This window comes from Callorhinus ursinus, unplaced genomic scaffold (assembly GCF_003265705.2).
Source record: "Callorhinus ursinus isolate GAN/ISIS: 27379988/994484 unplaced genomic scaffold, GSC_fseal_2.0 scaffold76, whole genome shotgun sequence".
NCBI classification, from domain to species: Eukaryota; Metazoa; Chordata; class Mammalia; order Carnivora; family Otariidae; genus Callorhinus; species Callorhinus ursinus.
Genome location: NW_027397138.1, coordinates 253,861 through 269,310, shown reverse-complemented (window position 1 = coordinate 269,310; position 15,450 = coordinate 253,861). Strand labels below are relative to the sequence as shown.

The window sequence follows — 15,450 nt, the reverse complement described above, 5'->3', positions numbered from 1 at the left end:
AATTTGGAGTCAGATTAGCTTAAACATAATGATTATTTTTAAAACACACAGCTCTTATAGAGCAAGCACTTGGGGAAAAGCAGCAAGTTAATTATTGTGAATGGAGCACAATGGCCCACAGGGTACCTCGTGGAGAGAGGGTGGAAAGAGGCTGGAGTTCTAATCCAGGAAACTCTATGTGTGTATCCTATCTTCTGTAGGCAGTGAGCTATATATATAGCCCTTCTGTAGGCAATGAGGTTCTAGCAAAATATGTCTAATAGAAGATCAACAAAGATAAATTTTGGTTTTGAAATTATCTCTTGCAGAATACAGAATGCAAATTGGTAGAATGGAGAGAAGTAGGCCACAGAGGAACTTCGAAGGCCATTATGCTAACACAGGAAGAAAAAAGATGAGGGCAGAACTGGTGCATCTTTATCAGAGATGAGAAAGGGGTCCAGACTCAAGACAGATTTCAAGATACAACGAAGATGATTTGGACAGTGGATGGATATGGAGCGTGCACTAGGGGTGGAGAAGGACAGGCAGGCAGAGGAAAGTGCTGTGTGTATGTGCGTGTGTGAGAGAGACAGAGAACAGGGGGGACTAGCGAGCAGGGTCGTTGTGGACACAGCATGCTGGATGTGCCTGCGGGACACAGGCAGAGATGTTCAAGGGGCATCCGGATGTGGCAGTGATGTGAGCGCCCGTGTGAAAGATCCTGGATTTAGGAGTCGGTGGTATCAGATGGAGGTAACCGAGGACACAAGCTCATATGTGATCACCTGGGGAGAGCAAGAAGAATGAAGGGAGAAGACCAAGGGCAGATCCCCGAGGAACACTGACATTTAAGGATTTTGCGGGAGAAGAGAACACAGCAAGGAGGAGCAAGCAGAGCAGAATGAGGCCCACGGCCATGCGGAAATCGAAGCAGCGGGAACTCAGGAAGCAGAGCTTGGCGCTGTCTTGCGAGATGAGGCTGCGAACAAGGAGTTAACTCACTGTCGCTAGCCGCTCTTTCACAATCTCCAGGAGAAGTGCTAGCAGAAAGAAAACTCTCATGATAGAGATGGCAGAAGAGAGCAAGAGAGGAAGAACAGGAGGCTTAGATAACTCATAAATGAGTCATCAGCCCATAAACAAGAAAGAGTCAGCAATATGACCATTCCTGCCGAAACAAAGCAAAAAGAGCTCTCAATTGTGAGAGGGAGTCTCCCTAAGAGCTGAGGCCGCATGCTAATTTAAACAGTAGCTCAGGAACCCCTGCAAACACACTGCTTGGTAGAGCCCAGTAAGTCTCTGTTGATGGACGAACTTGGGTAAGTCACTTCCAGCTGGGGCCTCGGTTTCTTTATGTTCTAATTAAGGGCCAGTAGTCCATTTGCTCCTCACAACTATCCCAGGTGGTAGGAACTGATTTGGGCCCACTTTAAAGATAAGGTAGCCAAGATGCACAGAGTTGAGGAGATTTGTCCAGACAGGTGGTAGGTAGCAAAGCTGAATTTCCAATTTGGGGCTTTCTATCCACAAAACTCATGCTTTGGTTCTTCCCATTGGGAATCTCAGAACTTCCAAAGTACTTAAATATTCTTCATTTTTTCCCCTTTATATGTGAAGCCAGGAGGAACGCTGGATCGGAATTGCTCCCTCCATAGTAGGTAAAGAAATTGAGGATCTGCCTACAAGTATACGCCAGAAATGGGGTGCCCTGAAACACAGGTCTGCTAATTCTACTCCCCTTTAAGGCCTTTTGAAGGTCAGTAAATACATTACATTAACAAACTGTAACTTTGAGACCAAAATCAACACCTTGAAAAGAACTACCATTACCCTTAAAACTGCATAAAATATCTTTTCTTTCTAGAAATCATAGCACCATGGAAATGAATCATCTGAGATTCTGTCGTAAGAAGTATAGATGGCAGTTTAAGTGTAGCTCTCTAAAAAGAAGCAGCTTTTCCTCCATCATCTTACTAGTTAATCTTCCTGGGAACAGGCTGATATTTACTCATCCCAAGAGAGCGTTGAATTGTCTGGACTCCAAAAGATACCAAGGATAAAGTTTTCAGTTCCCTGCTATTAGTCATCACATGGAGAAAAGTGACAGAGCTCTTTACAGATGCATTGCTTTTTCTTTGCCCTTAAAACGGCAGTTGAAACAACATTCAATGGATTTAAATTAGGAAATGTCAGTAAAGAATGCCCTCCCTTCCTTAAAAGTGATCGGTTCCCCGGGTAAGATGTGAAATACTTTGCGGTCTCTAGACGACAGGATCAGATAGGCTAACAATGCATTTGAGAGCTTTGCAAAGAAACGTTAGACAAAATAGATCAGGTTAAAGTGGACACAGACGCCCAACAGCAAATTCTAATTATGCTCATTCCCAGTCCTGAAACAAAGAGACAATTTAAAAAATATATACATACATATAAAGTGTGTGTGTGTGATAGTGAAGGTATTTCTCCTTCATTTGATTTATTACTGATGCTCAGAATGTCTATGTAATGTAATACCTAAGCAGTCTAATAGTTGAATAATAAAAAAATGATTCCTTTTTAAGGCACATTTCCTGCATAGGACTTCTGAGGCCATGCCCAAGTTATTCTGGTGAAACTGATGCTGTGGATGAAACACAGGCTTTTGAGTCAAGAAATCCTGGATTCTAATTCTAGCACTTCCATTTCTAGGTATCTAGATCCTAGATAAGCTATTGAACTTTTCTGAGCTTCGGTTTTGAAAAAGTCTGTAAAAAGGAGAAAAGAGCACTAACTTTTCAGGGTTCTTATGAGGACTAAATGTGATAAGGGATATATACTCCATGGAAACGTTAGTTCTCATTTTCCTCTATGGTTTCCTATTCTTTCTGTGAAAGCATACAACAAAACGGGACCTGGCTGCCAATGCTGAGAAGCCGTGAACTCAGCTTCAAGGTAGAGGGTTTAAATAACCAAGAAAACTCCAGGAACTGTTGGTGCAGTTGTCTTCCAGATGAGAAATGCGCATAGTCATGTGGAACACGCTGTACACTTGCTTTCTAGATCCTTGGCTGAAATTTCTGTCTTAAATAGCAGGGGTTGGCTACCCACACCACCCCCTAAAGGCGGCTAGATTTTTTTTAGAGGCTGTCAGAGAGCTGATGTGTGCTGAAAACTGCAGAGAGTCGCCTTTTCCTCGTTCAGTTCTTAATTGCATCCATGTGTACTGAAAGGCCCCAAATGTACATGCTTTGACCTCTCGTGAGAACTGAGAATTTGAACTCGGGTCCAATTTGGAAGCATAGACTGAAGATTTTGAAAGAACTGTGTGCCTTCTGAAGTCAGTTACTAGTGTTTCACTCTCTAGCTGATCTTGGATGATTGTGCTGGGGTCTGGTTGTTCCCTTCCCGTCTTCGCCTCACAAATCAGAAAGACCTAGCCTGTAAGCGATGTGCCTCTGGGTGCCTCTTTTCTGTCCTCGGAGCTCAGAAAAGCTGCTTCGGGACCTGCTGCTTGCAGCTCATGAAATCATGAGTCATTTGTGTAGCAGAGTCAATCGGCCACTGCTGTTTGTACAAAGTTGAGAAGGGGATGGGAGGGGGATGGGGCAATTCCAGCGCAGACACAAATGCTCCAGGAGAAGCATGTGCTCCTTGAGAAGCTGGAACAGGGTGCTGGGTTCACAGTTACTGGGTCCTCAGCATTACCATCCTCCTAAGGAACACATCTCACTGAAGCCTTATAACCTCCTGACACCGGCATATGACACAGAACATTTCGGGTCACAGAGTGCTCTCTCTTCCACTTCCTGTTGTTTTTACTTGTGTGCTTTGTTTCTTGTGTTCAAAGGTCTTCACTGCCATTTCTATTAGCGGCTCCCAAATGAGACACTGGTCAGTAATTCCTCTGAGGAAGACACATTGTTATTCCCTCTTTGGGGATGAGCAAATCTGAGGGAGGAAATGGTCAGTGGCTGATTTGGCGAGGTGCAGAAAGGTGGAAACAGATCGTTTCGGTGAGCAGTTCGCTGCCTGGCCCACTGAACCCTGCTGCCACCTGGACGTGCCCAACCCCCCCCCCACACACACACACGCCTCACATCAGCCTCCACACCTGCTGCTGAACATGGCCTGGCTGCACCGCACCCGGCCCGAGGCTGCCTCGACTTCTGCTGGCTGCTCCCTCCCCTCAGCCCACTGCTTTTCGCCCTTGGACTTGTTATCCTCCATCATCAAATGGCATTTCCGAATCCAGACATTGAAAAGCCGAAGTTTAGGAAAACAAAGGCAACAGAGATGCTTTCTAGCTTTGAGCTTTAGGCCAAAACGGACCCTGGAATGTATTTCATAAAATTATAAAAGAAGAACAGGAAAGGTCAAGGCTAAGACGAGCACTGCAAATTTTGAGGCAGAGTTCCATACTCAATTTGCTAAAAAACATTATTTCACATCATCTTTGCAGATCGATGTGTCCCCAGTCCACGGGAACACCACAGACACCGTCTCCACATGTTGTCAGTGAGAGGAGCATGTTTTAGACATGCCTCCTAGAGCAGAGGAAGGAGTCATAAAACTGGATATTGGAAGAAGAGCCCACTGTTGCCTACAATGAAGAATGGGAAGAATTTAACCTACTCCTCAACGTAAAGCCACACTCATTCTTGGCCTTCTCTTGACAGTCTATGTCCTGACTTCTCTGTCCAAAAGTTTATGTCCCCGGAGAACCTACCGGGAAGATGAGGCCACCGCCTTCTTCCAATTCATCTTTTTTTTTTTTAAGGTTTTATTTATTTATTTGTCAGAAAAAGAGAGAGAGAGAGAGCACAAACGGGGGGGTGGCAGGCAGAGGGAGAAGCAGACTCCCCGCTGAGCAAGGAGCCAAAAGTTGGGCTCAATCCCAGGACCCTGGGATCATGACCCAAGCCGAAGGCAGACGCTTAACCAACTAAGCCACCCGGGCATCCCACCTTCTTCCATTTTAATGCCTCTGTCAAAGCCTACCTCAAATTTTACCTTCTCCATGAACCCTTCCCACGGAATTTTACTGTCACTCCTCTTCACTGCTACAATTTTTATTGCTGGTGCCGTTAAGTTCAGAGCTTCGTAATTTAGGTGTTTTACCTGACTGTGTCAGGTGTCCAGTACTGCATCTGTCTTACACCCCCCTGTCCACCACCCCCCCGCCCCGCCACAAAGTATCCAGGCCAGGGGCATACTGCCCGTTATTCATTCGCGGAACAAACGCTTATAGATCACTGGTGCGGGCCACGTATCATCCTCCGTTAAGAGAATCAAAAGCAGAAAAACACACAATTCTTGGTCTCACTCAGATAGGCAAGCAGAAAAACAACTCATTGGAATCCAGTGTTATGTGCTTTCTCCTAGAGAGTATGAATACAAGGCCAAAGCCACACAGTGGAGGGGCACCCGACTCTGGGTGATATTGGGAAGCAGAGGTCAGAGGGTGATTTTTGAATTAAGTTGTGTAGAATAAGCAGAGGTTCAGCAGGGAAACAGAGGGCAGAGGGGAATCCCAGCAGGGGCAGGAAGACATGCAAAAGCAAACAGGCATATAAGAGGCTGTATAGTGAACTGTCCAGGGAACTACACGTCTGCCTGGAGACCAGGGAATGTGAGAGCGAGGCGGTGGGGGTGTGGAATGAGAAGCCAGACCGAGAGAGTCCGTTTAAAAGGATGCATGAATGCATCGAGCATAATCACTTTACTCACTGCTTAGTACATGTTATATTGCTATTTCTCTTAAAGTAGAACGAACATTCACTTAGCTTTTCGATAATTTGTTGATTTATACCTCTGTGGCATTGAAATACTTCCCTGGGTCCCAGGAAAGTCAGTGGAGGGGAATGTTCATTCCTATGCACTTACTACAGTATTACACAAGTTCAAATGCACTGTCCACCTAGAGAACTAAACCTCGTCCAGCATGGTGCCATTACACCAGGGTGCGTAACGTACCCTTTGTACAACACTAAACGCTGCCGTGCAATGCTCCCACTCAGGGCATGGTAGGTAGTCGGGCTCTGAGACATACCACATCTGACTTGATGCTTCAATCCAAAGAACACCATCCACTGATAACATATTCTCACATCTTCCCTTCCTGGGATATCTGTGCTTTTGCTGTTATCGTTTCCTCCCTATTTCACAGACCCAACCTTTATCCTCTCTTCTCGAAGGTAAGAATATGACAGGTCAGAGATAATTGCAGGAGTGGGTGAGGGCGAATAATGGTTGGCAACTTTCCAGGCGATTACAGAGCTGAGAACATGTCACCCTAATGGAGTGCTATATCTTTTGATAGCCACTGCCTGGTTCAGATATGTTACAAACGTTAGATTTTACTCTGTAGCCACTGCATTAATTTATGCATCGATTTCTTGACTGTTCATTCTTAGAAGTATTAACCCAGTGTAATTCAGTACTTCCTTGGTAAGCCTTCCATAGGAAGATTAAAACAATTTTAGTGATTATAAACTATCTAGGTTTAGCAGATGCTGGTAATCTATGGGATTGTGACCCGAAAGGATTTATGTCTAAATGTGATTTAAAGTCTCTCCCTCTGCAAGACTTCATTTTACCTTTCATGCTTTACATTCTCTTGAAGTGCCTTACTGCTCTCGAGATTAGTTTATCTTACTTAATAATTACATGTAAGGGAGACGTTAAATAGGTAAAAATATTTGCTTTCTGCATTTGGTGTGCTTGTATTGATTTCGAGTTGTTTTGAAAAATGCACTAGGAAAAACTGTTTGATTGCACCTTTTAAGTTTTTCCACAGCAGTCTCAGTGACAGAAGGCAGCTGCAGCATTGACTTTAACTTGGTTTAAAGACTGATTATTTGACTCCAACTTTAAAAACAATCGTCATTCCTAAAATTCAATCTGAAGGCATATGCCTCCTCAGTGAACCCCACTTGTCATCTTTAATGGGGGCATTACTCAGAAATCCAGTTTTCAGCAAGTCCTTTTTTATCCTCAGGGTACATGGCCTGAAATGTATTTTTATCTTGATGCGGAGTAAGTGAGTTACTTGGGTCAACCCTAACAATTATTTTAAGGACAGGATTTCTTGAATGAATATGCAAGGTATAAAAACACAGGCTTTATACTGGTTCCACAAAATCATCTTGTGATGTAACTCTTTTTCTGCTCCATTGGTTTCATGTTAAAAGGGAACACATCTCATGGGGGTGTGCAACCCTAGCGATCCTTTTTCTTTTTTCTTTCCTTTCCTCTTTTTTTTTTTTTTAAGCGGACTTGATGTTTTCAATAGGGGAGTATTTATATATGCCAAAGAAATTAAAATCTCAGAGTATCACCCCCCCCAAGTTCTTACCTGGCTACAGTTTCCAGAAAAATAGAGGGGCCTGGTTAAATCTGAATTTTGATAAACAACAAATAACTTTTTTAGTATAAGTATATCCCATTCGATATTTGGGACATACTTGCACTAAAAGATTACTTGTTGTTTCTCTAAAATTCAAATTTAACTGGGCCTCCCGTATTTGTATTTGCTAAATCTGGCAACTCTCTATCAGGGGGCAGTTGAATTATGATCGGAATTACATTATCTCCAGATTGCAGGTCTGCAAAATTCCCAGGGGACCATTCTTCTCATGGGTATGTGTGAACGTGAAGACTGTTCCACAGTCATTCCCAGAGGCTCCACGGAGCCATCTGGCTTGGGGTCTAATGGATCTAGACCCTGGAGATTAACCAGTCCTTTAAAGAACGTTAAAAAGCTTTAAAGCAACAAAAAGAATGCCCCTCACATAGTGGGTCCTCAATGTATTTATTTTTGTTGAAATCTTTAATGTTCATTAGTGCCACTCAAGATGAATAAGATGATAAAACAGGACCTCTTGAAAAGAGCTCCTATGGAACCTTCACCTCTCAATCTGAGCACTTCTGATTCTCCAGCCACCAGAGGTGAATGCCCCCTTGTTCAGGAGGGCTTCCCACATCACCGCAGACGTTGAGTTCTCTACCACCCCATCCCTCCAGCTTTTATCGTTCATTCGTTCAGCATTTGACACCTTCTGCTTAACATTGTAACCAATCTTTCATTTACAAATTCCCTGAGGAAAAACAGGTCGCTAGTGGTAGCCCAGCCCTGTGATTTCCAGCGTGAGCCCTGGAGTCTCCTTGCTGGCTTCAAATGCAGTTCTGCCCCTTCTCAGCTTCGTCACATTGGACAAACACATTCTCTGAGGCCCGAGTTGATCATTTGTGTCCCTCGAGAAAATGGGGTTGATAATATCTCCTCCTAGTGTTGTTGTATTAGATGAGATAATGTGTGTGTCCTGTCAACTCTTAGTAAACACTGGACGGTGGTGGGCAGTTAGTATTACCAAAAGCATTACATTATTATCTGTTTTGAATCCACACCCCCTCTGGTGTCTGTTGCTTATCAGGCCCCACGTGAGCTGACTTGAGAACCGCTGCGTGACTTCCCAGCTGCCCACGAGTTGGGAAAAGCTGCGCGGAGACCCACAAGTGAATCTCACTCCCTCTGCAAGGTGAAGACCTCATTCTCTTATTTCTCCATTTCTCTGTACATATTTAAACCACTGCATTGTGTCAAAACTAACGATGTAATGAATGGTGACTAACATAACATAATAAAATGAAATTAAAAAACAACAACAAAAACACTGCATTGTGCTCTGCTTGGGATTATGTGAGAAGCAGGACAACTTTAGCTGGCTTAGAGATGTGTTTCCTTAGTGGCACCAGCCTGGTGAGCCCTCTTGGGACTCCTGTCACCACACACTTCCTGCCTTACCCTTTATTATTTGCTGCCTCTTTATTTTTCTCTCAGTCATCAGTGAGGAAGTTGCATAACCTAAAAGCTAAGTGGGAGCCTCTTTCCTGTAATCTGTTGTCATGCATATTCTTTTTCCTTATGGTAACTTTTTCAAAAAAAAAAATGCCATGGAAAGTGCTCTTCTGAATGAAAAGTGACTTTTTTGGCATCCGGAGCATGTGTGAGATTGGGTTTTCAACATTTAATTTCCAGTTATATTATAATCAGTAGAGTAACTTGGAGAAGAGTAAGGTTTTCTTAATATTGGGACATGTTCAAAAAACAAAATGTAAGTTTCAATTACATCTTCTGAGTTCTCTCCTGGCTTTTTCCAAAAATCAAATTCAAAATCCTTAACGTTAAAAAAAAAAAAAAAAAAGCACCTTGGGTCATTCGTTCATCGTTGGCGTAATATTTGCAAAACTATAATCTCTTGGGAAGGCTCTGGCTGAAACACATTCATCTTTGTATCAGGACCCAGCAACTTTTTTTATAACAGGTATTCAACAGACATTTGTTGAGCCAATTATTTGAGTATTTATTCAGCGAGTATTTATTCAGCAAGTATTTATTGAGCGCTTCCGAGATGCATTACCCATTTGTAGCACAGTGTCATTATCATTATGATCGTTAATAAATAATGATTTCACCACTACACTGTTTATAATGCAGCCATCCAGCAAGCCAGTGACATAAACCATAGCCGCCCAGGTGAGAGAGCTCACCGTGTCTGATTATTTAGGCTTCACAGCAATTGACCTCGCTATTCCCATTGTCACTCTCAAAGAACAGCACGTTCCCAAGTTCCCGCCTATCTTATTTTCATTGATGAGTAACTTTAAAGGCATTCCAAACCCCCATCAAGGCTCAGAAACAGCCCTGGGCCTTCCCTTCCCAACTCTGTCCCAGGAGCAAGATCCCAATCCTGCAGTCTTCACCCTGGCCCATCTGTTCTGTAGCCCCTGTCATTTTGGGAACAGTGTCACACTGTGGAGGCCAGGCTGTACCCAAGGTTCGAGACTCCACCTTTAAAATTATTACTCTGGGAAAAGCGGGAAATACTGTTTCAATTATAAGGATAACACATGGACAGCCATGAACCACTTAAGAAGTTGCACAGTGGTTGTCTTAAACCACAAAACCAAAATCACTATTTTGCTCTGCTTCTGTACAGTACTGGGAAGATCTGAGTGGCAGTCCAGGCGAGCTACTTATTTATTATCTATCTATCTATCTATCTATCTATCTATCTATCTATCTATCTATCATCTATTTATTTTTACTGTTCTCCAGTCCTGATTCTGCTACTGAAGATCTCCAAAGTCTCAGAGTACCTCAATGTTAATAAGAAACAGCTAAATGTGGCCACATTTGCAGACAGGAGTAGCAGAGTCAGGTCGGGGGCGCCTGGGTGGCTCAGTTGGTTGAGCGATTGCCTTTGGCTCAGGTCATGATCCTGGAGTCCCGGGATCGAGTCCCACATCGGGCTCCCAGCTCAGCAAGGAGTCTGCTTCTCCCTCTGACCCTCTCCCCTCTCATGCTCTCTCTCTCATTCTCTCTCTCAAATAAATAAATAAAATCTTTAAAAAAAAAAAAGATTCAGGTCGGTATACATAGGAGCTGGTCTCTTGTAGAGCAGGAAGGAGTGAAGTTTCCAGAACTGCTCTTCAGGTGTTTCTATTCTCCACTGGTTTTCATTCCCTTTTTCCAATACCTCATTCCCTTGTGTTTCACCTCATTTCCTCCCAGTTTCCGTCTTCTCCTTTGTCACATATTATTTGGATCCCTGTAATCTTCCTTTTTCTCCTGGTACAATCTGGTGACTATTAAAACCAGACTGTTTCATAGTGAGAAATGTTTACAGGTGAAGTCTTCATGCCGGCAGCCTCGCCCTGCAATCCCCAACCCCCACCCACCAACCCACCCTGACATTCGTCTCGCTGGTGTAAACTGGTACGTGCTGATCACTTATGAGCGATGCTCCACAACAGCACCACCTTGCATGTGGGAGAACCACAAGTATGACGAACACACATTTGGAATTTGGTGCTCAGTGCCTCACAGCATCACGAGTCAGTCCAAACTTCTGCTGTTGTGAGTAGCACTGTTCAGGCTCCAAAGGGGATTGCTTCTCTGTATCTCCTGCTCTGTGTCTTGGAAGCCCAAGGCGGCTTCATTCTGAGGATGGGAGAGTGTCTTCTGGATTATGATGAGGCCAATGTCAGAGGACACTTCTTTGAAGGGCAGGGAGAATAGGGCAGCAGAAGCACTTAGGTAAGAAAAAGACAAATTAATTAACTTGTCAAGTGTTTCATCTCAGCATGAGTGCAAAGGATAATGAGGTATCATTTTCCAGTAGTGCCAAGCTTCCATCTTGCTGCTTCTTTTCATGTTCTAATTCCCGGTTCCAGAAGTACTCGCCTATCAGCACAAAATATTGCCAACAGTGGCACTTGTGGTGGAAGCACATCTTATAATATCAAACAATTCCTATTCCTCTTAAAGTTAAATATATGTAGGCTAGAAGTGACTTATGTGATTGAGATTCTTCGGCAATGAAGTCAATATTGAATGCTACAATTGCTCACAGTTTTATCTTTATGAAAATATTTACTAAGATTTGATTAAGTTAAAAAACCCCAGCTTCATTTAAATCACTTTTATTTACATTTTACATTCATTAATTATACTTTGAATTTAACCTTTTATCTCACAGAAAAGTGAAGATTTTAGATGAAAAACAACTTCTGAGAATACAAGAAAATAATCTTGTCACATTTGTTTAATTTACACTTGTGATGAAAATAAAATATATTCAAGTTGCACACATTTGAATAAAGTTACATTTCACTTTTAATACTTTAAAATCTAAAGTTTTGATCACTCTCGTCAACAGAAAACAAGTTACATGAAAATCTTTGTTATGACAACAAGACTACGGATTTGCAGAAATAAAGACAAATAAATAAATTTTATGGGTAATAATTTATTAATTGTGTATAACCTAATTTAATTTTTCATGGAAGCAACAGACTATCCAGGTATGCTCAATGATAATTCAATTCAGCCATTGGATATTTCATTGACTTTCAGTCATATAAGAACCATAGTTTTCCATGTATTTTTCCATTTTGTAATTCTGCACATATATTTGTCAAGGTAGGAAGAGAGAGACTATTTGATTTAACCATTTGTTAGCCTGATTTATCATTTTTTAATATTTAGACATATGGTATGTAGGTTTCCATCTGTCTTGCCCCTAGCACTGCAAATGTTTGGGGGCAGGTCTGCTCAGGTATTTTCCTTTTTTTGAAGCTTACAATAGTACTGTTCTTTTGAACTATTTCCTTTTGGTGAATGGTTTAGATGCAACAGGACTGGATTTCCGCTTCCCACCCCCCCACCCCCCCCCCCCCCGCACTGCCCCTGGCAATTTACTGTATGTTTTCGGTAAGTAGTTTGGTTTACAGATAGGGATAAAAAAGTAAGAGACAAGAATACTAAGTTCTTTGGGTCTCATAATTTAAGTTTCCTAAACTATTTCTTGACAAGCCATGTGTGTACTCTTCAACATGCTCCCAACATTTTATTCATAATATATTAAGGAAAGAGTTACACGTGTGTGTTAAAAACGTGGACTTTTGGAGTCAGACAACCCCGGTTTGAATTTTAACTCCACAGTTCACAAGCAGGGTGATTTATTTCAACTATTTAAACATTAGTTCCTTGGGACGCCTGGGTGGCTCAGTCATTTAAGCAGCTGCCTTTGGCTCAGGTCATGATCCCAGGGTCCTGGGATCGAGCCCCGCATCGGGCTCCCTGCTCAGCAGGGAACCTGCTTCTCTCTCTCCCTCTGCTGCTCCCCACTGCTTGTGCTCTCTCTCTCTGTCAAATAAATAAATAAAATCTTAAAATACAACAAACCCCCTTAGTTTCTTAGTAAAATGGTGATGAAAATACCTACACCTGTCAAGGGTCACTGAGGACTAGAGATAACAGGTGTAAAGCACTGAGCAGATAGTAAATATAAAGTAAATAGTTATCGTTATTATAATTTCCATGTGCTTTAATTCTTTTTTTAAAAGATTTTATTTATTTATTTGACAGAGAAAGAGAGACAGCGAGAGAGGGAACACAAGCAGGGGGAGTGGGAGAGGGAGAAGCAGGCTTCCCACGGAGCAGGGAGCCCGATGCGGGGCTCGATCCCAGGATGCTGGGATCATGACCTGAGCCAAAGGCAGATGCTTAATGACTGAGCCACCGGGCGCCCCTCCATGTGCTTTAATTCTTGAAGTATGGGTCTGTTCATTTATTCAATAATCTCCCTGTTCAAAACACTTTGGTAGCTCTCCACTGCCCAGGGTGTACCTTCTCAAGGCATGTACCTGCTTGGCTCCATCCTTCCAGTCTTAGAGTCCAGGATTCCTCCCCGCTGTGCCCATCCCAGGAGACCTCCGTGTTCTGACCTCTATGTCCTTACTACCACAATCTCTTCTATTTGGATGGCCTCTCATCTTTTTAGGCCCAGTTCAAGGGGCACTTCTGGCAAGAAGTCTTCTCATTTTCCAATGTCAATTAACTTTCTTCTCCTTACACGTCCACAACACTGTCTCTGGGGCTATATTAAAAAACTCATTACAGCAAGTGTGGTATGGTACCAAGTTTTGGGTATGTGTCCATCATCTGCTCTACTGTCAGTTTCTTTAGGATCGACTGTATCTTTTTCATACGTGCCCTTCCCACAGCATGTAACATGGTACTTGGTACAAAGCACATGTTCTTAATTTGTTTTAATTTGAATTTGTTGAAATCTACTTCAGAGGAATAAAAGAAAATAGATAAAATTAAATCATTAGTTGTATTCTTCAAGTACTGGTGATTCTCGTTCTCATGAGTATGAGTTGTTTTTTTTTTTTTAAATGGCATTACTTACAACATTTTAAAACAGTTTGCTAATTTCCAGGAAAACCACTTTGTCTAAAAGCACTTCTTATTGACAAATGGAACATTGTGATATATTGTGCCACTTAAAAAAGCATGCAATTCATGTTAATATGTTGAAGGGATTTCAATATTTAGATATTTTAGTGGTTTCAGATGTCCACTACTTCTTTGATACTTCTCTCTTCCAAAGTAGGACCTAATTAACCTCCCCTTGAATGTAGTAGGTTCGACTTAATGAATCACCTCTATTCTAGGGAATCAAACACATTGGATATGACAGTATGGAACTCGGGAAACCGAGATCATAAAAGAGACCTCTCTTGGATCACTCGCTATGCGGGAAGCCAGCTGCCATGTCATGAGGATAATCAAGCTGCTCTGTGGAGAGGCCCATGTGGTGGGGTCTACTGCCAGCAGTCATGGGTGAGCTTGGAAACAGATCCTCCAGCCCTACTCAAGCTTTCGGATCACTGCACCCCAGCAGAGAGCCTGACTGCAGCCTCACGAGAAATCCTGATCCAGAAGAATCCACCTAAGCTATCCCCAGATTCCTGACTCTCAGAAACTGTGAGACAATTTGTTTCAGGCTGCTTAGTTTTGAGCTAGTTTATTATTCAGAATAGAAAACTGATACAAATATTATAGAAATATTCTGAGCATTCCCACTGTACATATTCATGGTTTTAAATCTATGATGATTAATTCCTAAAAGTAGCAAGAAAATTTGAGGCGGTTACCAAAAGTCATGATCTGGAGCCCACCTCTGACTAACTGCAGGGGACATGACTGTCATTCATTCTGTCTATCAGTCATTTAATAAATACTTATTAAATTGTCTGCTATCAGGCAGGCAATCACTGCTCTCAGCCTTGGAGATGCAAAGATAAATACAATAGAGAGCATGTTTGTAAAGGCTTTGTAAAGGCGTCATATTGCTGTGTTCTCCACCATCTTATCTACTACAGATAATAAAAAGATTGATGGAGTCCTACTTAATTGTGTGAAAAGTTACTGAAGGACTATTTTGTTTTTTATTCATTCATTTATTTTTAAGTAAGCTCTATGTGGGGCTTAAACTCATGACCCGGAAATCAAGAGCTCAAGAGTTGCATGCTCTACCGACTAAGCCAGCCAGGAGCTCCCTACGAGTTATTTTGTATAATGAAGAAAGAATATGGGTGGAGTTCAAGAAGAGTCTGGGCCAATTACAGTCTTAGCAGGTAGGGTCCTAAATAATGCCAGGCCCGACAAACAGCTTCAGGCTTTTAAGCCAAAGTCAGTTGTCTCAGGGTGTGTGACAAATGGAATTCTGGGAAATGGTCTGTCTCCCTATAGTCTATCACACAGAAGAGCAATCACTGTCAATAAGGCTATCCTCTGGGATGCAGGACAGTGACATCAATGGCAAGAAAAATATTCCATTAGTAAAACACCCCCTAATTAATACTAATCTGTTCCCTGGGAAAGCTGCTTTAGAGGAAAGATTTTTCCCCCCACATGCTAAACTGCCAAGCATTAATTTGGAAAATTTTCCATTTAGTTTCAAGTAATATTAAAAAGCTTCACTTAGCAAAAATTAAAAGTGAATCTATTTCCTAGCTCACATAATATAGAAAGATAAGATTTTTTTTTCCCAGGCAATGTCAATTCCTAATTGAGCACATCATTAAAAACAACTAAATTCTATCATCCTCTGAACTGACATTTACTATCCACTCTTT

At 42.2% G+C, this 15,450-nt stretch overlaps 1 protein-coding gene and 1 long non-coding RNA gene across 8 annotated transcripts in view; one reads left to right on the top strand and one right to left on the bottom strand.

The window, feature by feature from the left end:
* The window catches only part of MAML2 (mastermind like transcriptional coactivator 2), a 341,184-nt gene that overhangs the window by 217,586 nt on the left and 108,148 nt on the right, over nucleotides 1-15,450 (bottom strand). The gene's annotated exons all lie outside the window — the stretch shown is intronic.
* LOC112840286 (uncharacterized) overlaps nucleotides 926-15,450 on the top strand; it is a 42,834-nt gene continuing 28,309 nt past the window's right edge. The window contains exons 1-6 of one of the 7 annotated variants that reach the window (XR_012376577.1): nucleotides 926-1,301; nucleotides 1,600-1,738; nucleotides 4,421-4,601; nucleotides 8,394-10,879; nucleotides 11,682-11,826; nucleotides 13,984-14,720. This is a non-coding gene — a long non-coding RNA (uncharacterized lncRNA). Of the gene's footprint in view, nucleotides 1,302-1,599; nucleotides 1,739-4,420; nucleotides 4,602-8,393; nucleotides 10,880-11,681; nucleotides 11,827-13,983; nucleotides 14,721-15,450 lie in introns of those variants that run through there. The other 6 variants (XR_012376580.1, XR_003212437.2, XR_012376578.1 and 3 more) reach the window with 6 other exon arrangements.